Source organism: Cetorhinus maximus, chromosome 6, assembly GCF_964194155.1.
Source record: "Cetorhinus maximus chromosome 6, sCetMax3.hap1.1, whole genome shotgun sequence".
NCBI classification, from domain to species: domain Eukaryota; kingdom Metazoa; phylum Chordata; class Chondrichthyes; order Lamniformes; family Cetorhinidae; genus Cetorhinus; species Cetorhinus maximus.
Window position 1 is genome coordinate 82,601,471 of NC_135884.1, and position 11,980 is coordinate 82,613,450.

Genomic DNA, 11,980 nt, shown 5'->3' on the forward strand with positions numbered 1-11,980 from the left:
AATATCCTGTCAAACCATCCCAAAATATCTCATGTACAATCGATCACATTGTGAGACACTGTTCGTATTGTGGTAAAGTTAGCAGCCATTTTACACTCAGCAGCTTTAACCTGAATGAGCGATGAATGTGTTTTCAGGTGTTGGTTGAGGGAAAATGTTGGTCCGGACACTGGGAAAACTCCCTCCTCATCTTCAGGCATCTTCAACATCCAACTGAAGAATGCAGGGCCTCAGTTTAACAGCTAAACTAAAAGATAGTGCCTCTGACCATCCAGCACTTCTCCCAGTACTGCACTCATCTCATCTTAGATTATGTGTTGAATCCCGGGCTGGATGGTAGGCGGTGGGGTTGGGGGGGTCAGTAAAATTGGGCATGATGGCAGAAACACTGTCCTTGCTGCCTACCAGCTCCTGCTGTGATTTACCAATGGGGAGAAGGCATTGGGCAGCTGCTTGCCCCTGGGCCGATTGAGACAAATTAATGGCCACTTAAGGACCTCCTCCTGCCACCGCTGGGATTTTACCCATGGTGAGGAATGCCCAAGCTGATTGTACAGGCCACCAGGCCAGATTTGTCCTGCTTTTTGTGTACAGCACATACCTGTTTTCCACATTGCCGGGTAGATGCTAGTGTTGTAACTGTACTGGAACAGCTTGACTAAGGGCTGGGCCAGCTCTGGAGGACAAGTCTTCAGTACTATTGCCGGAATATTGTCAGGGCCCATAGCCTTTGCAGTATCCAGTGCCTTCAGCCATTTCTTGAATTCATGTGCAGTGAATCAAATTGGCTGAAGACTGGCATCTGTGATGCTGGGGACCTCCAGAAGAGGCCAAGATGGATCATCCACTCAGCACTTCTGGCTGGAGATTGTTCCAGATGTTTCAGCCTTATCTTTTGCACTCCCTCTTTACTGCTCTGTCAGCAGTGCCACACTCCCCCTATACTGGCCCGCTGGCAGTGCCACACTCCCCCTATACTGGCCCGCTGGCAGTGCCACACTCCCCCTTTACTGGCCCGCTGGCAGTGCCACACTCCCCCTATACTGGCCCGCTGGCAGTGCCACACTCCCCCTATACTGGCCCGCTGGCAGTGCCACACTCCCCCTATACTGGCTCGCTGGCAGTGCCACACTCCCCCTATACTGGCCCGCTGGCAGTTTCTAAGGTAGCTGTTGGTAGCCAATAGTTTGTAAGATGCTGCTCCACTAAACCGGAGATCCTGTTGCCCTCAGCAAGGCTTCAGTCTATAATTATCTCTAGTGAGTTGTTGCTTCATTGCTTGCCTGGCTGACATTCTAACACATTCCCTGTTGATATATACGAGGAAGAGCCTGCCACCTGAATTGTGAGGCTTATTCCCTCTGGTGTTCCTGTGGCCTCCATGCCCCCTACCTGAAGGGAAAAGACCATTAATGTACAGGTGGCTGTGACCCTATGGTGCCATGCCAACAACCAACACTGTCCTGTTCGCTTCCGTGATGCCTTCAAGCTGCAGCAGTGTTTTTTCGTAGCTGGTTAGACCAGCATTTATTGCTCTTGGGAACTGAGTGGCTTGCTAGGCCATTTCAGGGGGCATTTAAGAGTCAACCACATTGCTGTGGGTCTGGAGTCACATGTAGGCCAGACCCAGGTAAGGATGGCAGATTTCCTTCCCTAAAGGACATTAGTGAGCCAGATGGGCTTTTACAAAAATCGACAGATTTTTATTGAATTCAAATTTCACCATTTGCCATGGTGGGATTTGAGCCAAGGTCCCCAGAGTATTACCCTGGGTCTCTGGGTTACTAGATCAGTGACAATACCACTAAGCCACCCTCCCCCCACTCCCTGAAAAGTTACCAGTCCAGCCATGTTTGAAAGGCCGAAATTTGCTGGAGTCAATGCCAAGCAGCTCATGACATCAGCGTGGTCCCCGAGGATTGGAGTTTGGGAGAGAATCAATGGGCCCCACATCTTCCCCTTCACTGCAGCTTGTGTAAGAGCCAGGCACAGGGTGACCACCCTCTACAGAGATTGTGTTGCTGACTGGGGGTGAGGGAGTACAGTTAGGTGGTTAGGTGGAGGTCTACAAGTTTATTGTCAGCTTCTCTATCCTCCATTATGTCATCTTGAAAATTGACAGAGAAGAAAAGGCAGCAAGAACCTGAATGACAACGAGCAGCCCAGCAAAGGCTGCAAATACGAATGAGCTGGTTTCACTGCTGGGGTCATCAGACAGGATCGAATTTACCAGAACATCCCCAAATAGCATTTTCCTACCAATATAGAACATCGCCCCCTGCATATGGACAAACCCCTTTCTATATAAAGCTCTCCCTCATCTCTTGGGCTTGGCATGAGGTGTAATATCTCACACACAATGCCTGCACTCAGGCCGGCTCTCCCCAGCTCAGTAGCAGCACCACAACTGCAGCCATATTCTCCCCAACAAACTGCAAGGCTGCCCAATTTTCAGAAGCTCAAGACTCCCTCCACATAGCCACCTGGTAAAGGCAATGACCTGGGATAGGGCCTGGAGCTCTTTTCTCTAGAAAAGAGAAAGTGAGGAGTGACCTGATGGAGGAATTTGGGATTATGGAAGGGTTTGATAGGTAGTTGTAGACGAAATATTCATAAAAGCAAAATACTGCGGATGTTGGAGATTTGAAATAAAAACAGAAAGTGCTGGAAAAACTCAGCAGGTCTAACAGCTTCTGAGGAGAGAGAAACAGAGTGAACGTTTCGAGTCCAATATGACTCTTTGAAAATGTTTCAACTTTGTGAGGGAGACGTGACCTAGGGCGCAAGAATAAAGGAGGAATGCTCCATAAGCAACAACAGGAGCTGCAGGGCAGGATCATCCTGTGGTAAAGCCCTCACAACAGTGACCCCAGAGACTTCATTACAACAATTGATAAATGTGACCATCATGAATAAAAATTCGACTGCGTTTATAGACTGTGCTTTGTCACCATTTAAAAGGCTTATTCTGTTCATTAAACCTTTGATCAGTCGAAGCAGCATAAAGAACCACAATGGCAGCTCAGATTCTCACATTGATGCATTTTGCTGCATTAACCTCCATCAGTTTTACAAAGCAAGGTTAGTCGAAGATTAATGTATTCTGGATTATTCCATGTCAGTTCTGTAGCCAAGGTGCAGGGTGTTAGTGCTGGACGATGGAACACATTCTCGCTAATAGTCCCTTGGAAAATTCGTCCCTGGTTTTGACCTCTGACCTCAGATACTGCGTGGGAAAATAGCCAGTGTCAATTCTCCGCGATTCCACTTCCTTCCTGGCCTCTCCTCAGATTGACCCGCTTGTTAGAACCGGATACCCATAGGAAAGATACACAGTCCAGTTTAAAATATCCAGATCGGGCCTGGTACATGATTGGGAATATCAACACGAGGGGTAGGAGGCCACGATGGGGTAATATTGACTTCTCTGTCAGCCCATACCTATTAGGAGCTGGATCCTGTGTCATTCCTCCCAGGATAGAATTACACAGAATATACAGCGCAGAAACAAGGCCATTTGGCCCACCCAGCTCCTGCTGGTGTTTATGCTCCACTCTTATTTAATTTAACTATCCTGATTTGCAATCCCAACTCCTCTTTCTCTATCAGATTGCTGCCTCTGTCAGTTTTGATTCTGTGCTCTCAATCCCAGATCATCACGAAACCACCACTCACAAACATCACTTTCTCTCACACACCATCACCAGCACCACAACTTTCCCCTTCCTGATCGACCCCTCTACCCAACCTCTCATCAGCAATGTGACAGAAGATCCATTCATGTATCTACAAACCTCTCCCCTATCTAAAGTCCCACACCTTGTTAGAAGCCTGTAACAAGTCTTATTTATCCTTTCATGGGAAAGACCAGCATTTGTTGCCCATCCCTAATTGCCCTTGAGCTGAGTGGCTTGCCAGAGGGCAGTTAAGAGTCGACTACATTGCTGTGGGTCTAGAATCACATGTAGTCCAGACCAGGTAAGGAGGGCAGATTTCCTTCCCTAAAGGACATTCATGAACCAGATGGATTTTTATAACTCTGTCATGTACATTACTCTGTCATGTCCTCCTTCTTCCTTAACCGAGGTTTTCCACCCACAGTGGTTGACAGGGCACTCAACCGTGTCCGGCCCATCTCTCGTGCATCCACCCTCACACCTTCTTCTCCCTCCCAGAAACATGATAGGGTCCCCCTTGTCCTCACTTATCAACCCACCAGCCTCCACATTCAAAGGATCATCCTCCACCATTTCCGCCAACTTCAGCATGATGCCACCACCAAATACATCTTCCCTTCACCCCCCCCGGTGGCATTCCGTAGGGATCATTCCCTCCGTGACACCCTGGTCCACTCCTCCATCACCCCCTACACCTCAACCCCCTCCCACGGCACCTTCCCATGCAACTGCAGAAGATGCAACACCTACCCCTTTACTTCCCCTCTCCTCACCATCCAAGGGCCCAAATACTCATTTCAAGTGAAGCAGTATTTCACTTGCACTTCCCTCAACTTAGCCTACTGCATTCGTTGCTCCCAATGCGGTTCCTCTACTTTGGAGAGACCAAACGCAGACTGGGTGACCACTTTGCAGAACACCTTCGGTCTGTCCGCAAGCATTATCCAGACCTCCCTGTCGCTTGCCATTTCAACACTCCACCCTGCTCTCATGCCCACATGTCCGTCCTTGGCTTGTTGCATTGTTCCAGTGAAGCTCAACGCAAACTGGAGGAATAGCACTCCATATTCCGACTACGCACTTTACAGCCTTCTGGACTGAACATTGAGTTCAACAATTTTAGATCATGAACTCTCTCCTCCATCCCCACCCCCTTTCCGATTTTCCCCCTCCTTTTTGTTTTTTCCAATAATTTATATAGATTTTTCTTTTCCCACCTATTTCCATTATTTTTAAATGTATTTCCATCCATTGTTTTATCTCTACCTTTTAGCCTTTTTCGATTCCTTCACCCCACCCCACCCCCACTAGGGCTAGCTGTACCTTGCTTGTCCTGCTTTCTACCCTTAATTAGCACATTCCTTAGATAATATCACCACCTTCAACACCTCTTTGTCCTTTTGTCTGTGACAACTTTTGGTTATCTCCACCTATCACTGGCCCTCTATCCAGCTCTTCTCATCCCACCCACCCCCGCCCCCCCACACACCCCCTCCCCCCCCCACCACACCCCACCTTAAACCAGCTTATATTTCACCCCTTTTCTATTTTTTCTTAGTTCTGTTGAAGAGCCATGCGGACTCGAAACGTTAACTGTGCTCCTCTCCACAGATGCTGCCAGACCTGCTGAGTTTTTCCAGGTGTTTTTGTTTTGGATTTTTACAACAATGGTTTCATGGTCACCATTACTGAGACTTTTCAATTCCACCAGCTGCTGTGATGGGATTTAAATCCATGTCCCCAGAACACTGTTCCAGTGACATTACCACTATGCCACCATCGCTCGGTATGTTTGTGCAGGATGTGCTTCCAGCAGGGAGCCTTACTGATAGGGAGGATGTGTTGTAAACGGGCTCTGACACTGTGGATCCAACTCCCTGACCCGTATCCTGAGAGTGTGGCTCTCACTGGCAGTGCAAGGCAGTGGAATCACCCTTTTGGGTCCATCATTCATTTTGTCCTTTTCAAAGACACTAGACATCACACGCACCACAGGTCACACAGCAGAAGTCACACACCAGGCACACTGAATTCCCCGAGTTAAGTGAGTCCTCTGTTGGAGCAGTTTTCCCATTGAGCTGGACTGCAAACTACTTACTGTGTAAGCATACCCTGCTGTATTTATGTTTGCGGAAATTGCCCATACCTGGGTAAAGTCCTGATGACCAGACAACCAGTTCTAACTAGCCACCTAATTAACTAAATTTGTAGCCACCACTAGCAGGCAGCTCACTTATCATTAAGATTGAAAGGGATTACAAGTTGTGGTTAAAGTTGTTAAATGCTAATTACAAAAATTGACTAGATTTTATACAGACATCAACCCTTGAAATTCCCTCACTCACCAAATCCTGAGTTAAGTACTCTGTCGAACTGAACTTCATGCCACTTCCTTGTTGCATTGCAAGCACTCTTCCATGTGTTAGGGTTCCCTTTGCATGCCCCCACCCCCTTGCCCTGTGCCCTCACAGCTCCGACCTGGGTCCGTTTTCTGAACGCCAACAATGGCCATTGCATTGAAACCAATGCAGAAACAGATTCAGATTGCAGAAATCATCACGTTATTTTATCAGCTGCAAGTGACTCCTATTGAGTTATTACCAGAGCTTCTATGAGTGAATTTTTTATGTTGTAATACATTAACAAGCTAATGAACAACTTAATTAAGTATGATGTAGTCTTTTTATCTTATAACCATTTGAAGTACCGCCTGGGAATCCTGAACAATTCAGTAATTCATTGATTGGAGCCTGATTCTCTGTGGTTAAGGACTGTTTGAGTTTCAATTCAATATTTCAGCCACAGGCACAGCCACGTGCTACATCGTGTGGGCTTTCACTTAACATTTAACAACATTCACATAATATTTTGGAGACAGAGCAGTTCTGCATGGGGCAGGGGGGTGGGGTAGGGCGGGGCAGAGTGGGGTGGGGTGGGGTGGGGGGGGGTGCAGAGTCCGATCACATGACTGGGGCAATCATATATATGGGACATTAGTTGGGGTGTGGGGGAGATGGAGAATCTGAGATTGTTCTCCTTAGAGCAAAGAAGGTAATGGGGAAATTTAATGAAGGTTTTCAAACTCAGGAAGGGTTTTTGACAGAGTAAATAAGCAGAAACTATTTCCTCAGGAATGTCGGTGACGAGAGGACACAGAGTGAAGGAAATTGGGAAAAAAAGGCCAGTGGGGAGATAAGGGGAATTTCTTTATGCAGTGAGGTATTATGATTTGGAATGCACTGCCTGAAAGGGCAGTGGAATTCAATAGTAAATCTGAAAAGGGATCGGATAGGAGAAATTTGCAGGGCTATGGGAAGGGGAGCGGAAGTAATCTGATGGCTCTTTCAAAGGGCTAGCACGCAGACATGAAGAATGTGATTATTCTAGCTACATTATACAGAATCCAGTAAAGCTCAATTTATTGAGAACATTCCTGCTTCCTTACAAGATCCTTTACTGCACAATTCAATAACATGCATCACCCAATCAGCTTCACAGCAGCAATGTCTACTTTTACCATGAGCTCCCCTCTTGCAGTATCACAGAATCATAAATCTGTACGGAACAGAAGGAGGCCACTCGGCCCGTTGTGCTGGTGCTGTCCATCTGAAAGGGCTCTCTAATTCGTCCCCACTAGCTTTTATAGAGGACGTTCTTCTGAAGTTTTCTCAATGAGATATGAAGCAGAGAAACCCTGACACAGCCTGGCAGAAAATCAGTTTACCCTTCAAAGATCAGACTGCTTATCAAACTTGATTAAATTGAATATCAAAGTGACAGTTCTGTAATGGCCTGTGACTTTGACTCAAAACATCACTATGATGAAGTTACAGTTTTACAAGGACTGACTGAACTCTAAGAGTAGAATTACTGGAGTGTTTTGCTTAAGGTGTCGGAACTTTGCACTTTTAGCTCAGTGTGATCCGGCAGAACAGCAGCAGTATCAGGGAGCTGAGAGGGGTCAGAAAAGAGTGGTTGCATGACTGGGAGGTGAGGGAAGGGGAATGGTCAGAACATTGCTAGCAGTAAGTTCCCATGTGAGGAAAAGGCTGGCGATATTTAAGATGAATAAGACATGCAAGGAACATATCTTTTTTATTTCTGTTGGACTGTTGTAAAGATCATATCTTTTTATTTTGTGTTGGAATGTGGATTTTAAAATTACAATGGCTGCAGGCTGAAAGACATGTCCACTGGAACAGGATGAGAGATATATACAATGTTGCAGTCCTGGGGCAGACTGTGCCACGAAAGACAGGATGGTGCCAGAAAGGAGTCCTGGCCCAAGAGAGCTGTCTGACAATATCATTTTAATTTACCAGGTGACCAAAGTTTGTGTGAAGAGCAGGGCAGCTGAATAGCTCCTAGCCTGAAAGAAACAAAACCTAAAACCTGTTTCTCCGGTGTGTGGAATTCCAGTAATTCCACAATAACAGCTAGCTGGCATTTTCTCCTCATATCTCTATGGTCTGCTCTCTCTCTGAAAATCCCTGTCAAGAGGCAAAAGGAAAAAATCACTGAAAGGCAAGTGCTGAACCAATGAACTAAATACTGAAAGTGCTGGAAGACCACCTCGTGTCATCAACAAGAACTGAAAGGAATTTGGGAGACATCGATCAAAATCAACCCATCGAATCCTGTACCCCAGAATTGGTGCTATTGAACTGTTTTACCCCACCCTTAAAATCCACGTTTTTGTGTGTCTTATGTTCCTTGTATGTGTGTGTATCTTATGTGTGTGTATATAAGGATTTAAGAAGGGGTAGAGTTTAGGTTATAGAGTTAGAAATTAGCAGTTCACATTTCTTTCTTTCACCACTGGTTAATGACAGTTTGTTCAATAAGCAGTTTTTTTACTTATGAAGTTTACAAACCTGGTGCTCGTATTCTGTTAACCTAAATTAAACAGTTGGGGAGAATTGGAACAATCTGGTGGTTTGATCAAACCTTTCCACATTTGTCATGGCTCAGGGAACAGTGGGGCTTCATATCACAGCGCACTATCCCCAGTGAGTCGTGACACAGTTCCGTTGGAAGGTAACCTAAGTTGCTGAGGAAAATAAGAGTAGAAATTGCAGAGGTGCTGGCCTCAATCTTCCTATCCTTATATAAAGGATAATCCCAAATGATCAGCGAATCACAATGCTTTTTATTAATTCATGGGATGTGAACGTCACTGGCAAGTTCGGCATTTATTGCCCATCCCTAGTTGCCCTTGAGAAGGTGGCGGTGAGCTGCCTTCTTGAACCGCTGCAGTTCATGTGATGTAGGTACACCCACAGCGCTGTTAGGGTTTTGGCACAGCGACAGTGAAGGAATGACGATATATTTCCAAGTCAGGGTGGTGAGTGACTTGGAGGGGAACTTCCAGGTGGTGGTGTTCCCATCTATCTGCTGCCCTTGGTGTTCTAGATGGTAGTGGTCGTGGGTTTGGAAGGTGCTGTCTGAGGAGCCTTGGTGAATTCCTGCAGTGCATCTTGTAGATGGTACACACTGCTGCCACTGTGCGTCGGTTGCACATTTATTTAAAAAAAGGGGAGAAGGATAAAGCTGGCAATTATAGGCCAGACAGTTTAACATTGGTGGTGGGGAAGTTTTTAGGAACAATAATCAGGGTGTATGGGATTTGGAATGCACTGCCTTATCGAGTGATGGAAACAGATCCAATAGTCACCTTCCAAAGGGAATTAGATGAATATTTTAAGGAGAAAAAATGACAGGGAGATGGGGAAATGTGAGGAGTAGGACTAGCTAGACCAGCACTTTGAAAGAGCTGGCACAGACTCGATGGGTTGAATAGCCTCTTTCTTTGTTGTACCATTCTATGACTCTTAAGAGTACCAGTGTGAACTGGGAGAGGATGGCACTGCTCAGCAACAGCCTGCACTCTCACCACAAGAAATGATGGGAAAATCCCTACAATTTTGACAAGACCTTCCTCAATTCCTGCAAACGGATTACTTTCAAACTGTAGCCACTCTTGTCCCTGGGGTAAATGCAGAAGTTTGTGTACAGCAAGATCCCAGGTACAGTCAATAGAAAGAAGAGCTTATAATTATAGAGTACTGCAGCGCAGAAGGAGTCCATTCAGCCCATCATGCCTCTTTGAAAGAGATATCCAATTCATTCTATTCCCCTCTCTTTCCCTGTAATTTTATCTTTTTCAAGTATTTATCTAATACATTTGGATTTAAATAGCACCCGTTGTGGCCTTAGGACATACCTAAGCTCACCCTGATCAATGAAGTGCTTTTGAAGGGTAGTCACTGATGTTCTGTAGGGAAATGAGTTACTATCCTATGATGCTGTTAGTTGGGAGACAAATGTTAGCCAGGCCACTGGGGGTACTTCCTGCTCTTCAGGTATCTCTATAGGTCTTTTACATCCCGCTGAAAAGCAAGGTAGGCCTGGAAATGCAGCACTCCCTCCGTCATAGAATGGGATTTGAACTCAGAGCCTCTGACTTAAACATCAAAGTAAAATTACTTGGATTTGCAGCACAGAAACAGGCCATTCAGCCCAAACAGTCCATGTTGGCCTTTATTCTCCACTCCAGTCTTTTGTTATCTAACTCTATCATCATTACACTCTCCCTCATACACGTATCCAGCCTCAGGTAAACATATCTATAGTATCCACCTCAAACACTCCCTGTGCTCATAAACCCCACATTCTCACCACTCTCTGGGTAAAGATGTTTCGTCTGAATTCCTGTTTTGATTTCTCGGTGACTGCCTGTTAGTGACAGCCTTTAGTTTTGGTCTTCCCCATGAATGAAAACATTCTCTCTGTGTCCACTCTGCCAAAACCGTTCATATTTTATACATAGTGATCAGGTCACCACCCCCCAACCCCACAATCCTTTCCTTTCATGAGGAAAGAGACCCAATCTGTTCAATCTTTCCTGATGGTCATAACCTGGTAGTTCAGATATCATTCTTGTCATTTTTTTCGCACCTTCCCCTTTTTATAAAATGGCGACCAGAACGGTTCACAATACTCCAGAAAATTTCAAAGCGGGGTCGGGAACCCAGCACCTGGATGAATTCCGGGTGCCGACCCCACACCTCAACTCCGTCGCTCTTGAAATGGAATTGCCCTAATTGGGCCCAAGGCAAGCTCAGCACCTCCATTCATGGCACTGAATGTCTCCAGGAAGCGGGAGCTGCCTGCAGAGCATGAACAGCAAAGGCAGGTGGCAGCCATGCAGGAGCCTGCCATTACCTTGCCAAGGAGAGCAGGCAGCTCTTCAGAGGGCCAGTAATGTTAAAGCAAAGGAAAGTGGTCATGCAGCCAAAATAAAGATAATGCACTCCGACCCAGCACAAAATGACTCATGAGCCGACACCTTTCAACTTTTAAGAACAAACTTTCAGATCCCTCCCCTGTAATGAACCCGACAGACAGTTGGGCACCAATTTTCACTGATTAGTCGGGTTTGCTGAACTGACCATTGACAATCCTGACCTCTCCCTCCCCAGCCCATCAACAAGCTCCTAAAAAGAGTTTAATGGGTTGTTAATTTGAGGCAAGTGGGTTTCCCAATCCCCCCCCACCCCCGCCCCAGCCCTGCCAACACATTGAAAATTTCAAGCTATCTCGGAAGCGTCAGAATGCTGAGATGACCTCCGAGGCGGCCATTTTTAAATCATGCCCGCCCCCGGGTCCCGACCCCACCAACATTTGAAGCTCCAGAAATATGGTCAAACCAGGTTAAATCAAGTCCAACACAACTTCCTTTCTTTCAAATTCCATATCCCTCTAGCAATATACCAACAGCAGAAGGATTCCAGTGGAGAGTTTCTATCAGAGTGTAGGATTTCTCATTGCACAGTGTATCTGTTGGAGTTCCAGATTAATTAATCTTAAATTCTGTCTCTTTCTGGCTGTAAAATACACTTTGCCTCAGCTGATCTCACGATCTGTTGCTCCTCACCCTTTGACTCCCAGATGTTATGGTGCAGAATCAAATTCCTTTTTTCTACTTGAAGACATCACAACACCTACTGCAGCCTTGTGTTGTTGCCCTGGTTACTATTTGGAACATGGGCGGCCTTAATTATCCACCAGCCACTTCTCGAGTAATTGAGATGGGCAGTCCCATTGCACAAAGGGTGGTGGAAATCTGCAACGTTCTTTCTAATACTGTTGTGGAGGCTGTGGGCCAGTCGATAAGGCCAAACCAGAGATTGATAGGCAAGGGTTAACCAAGGATGGAGTTAAGATGCAGATCAGCCATGATCTAATTGAACGGCAGAACAGGCTCGAGGGCCTGAATGGCCCCCTCCTGTTCCTCTGTTGTC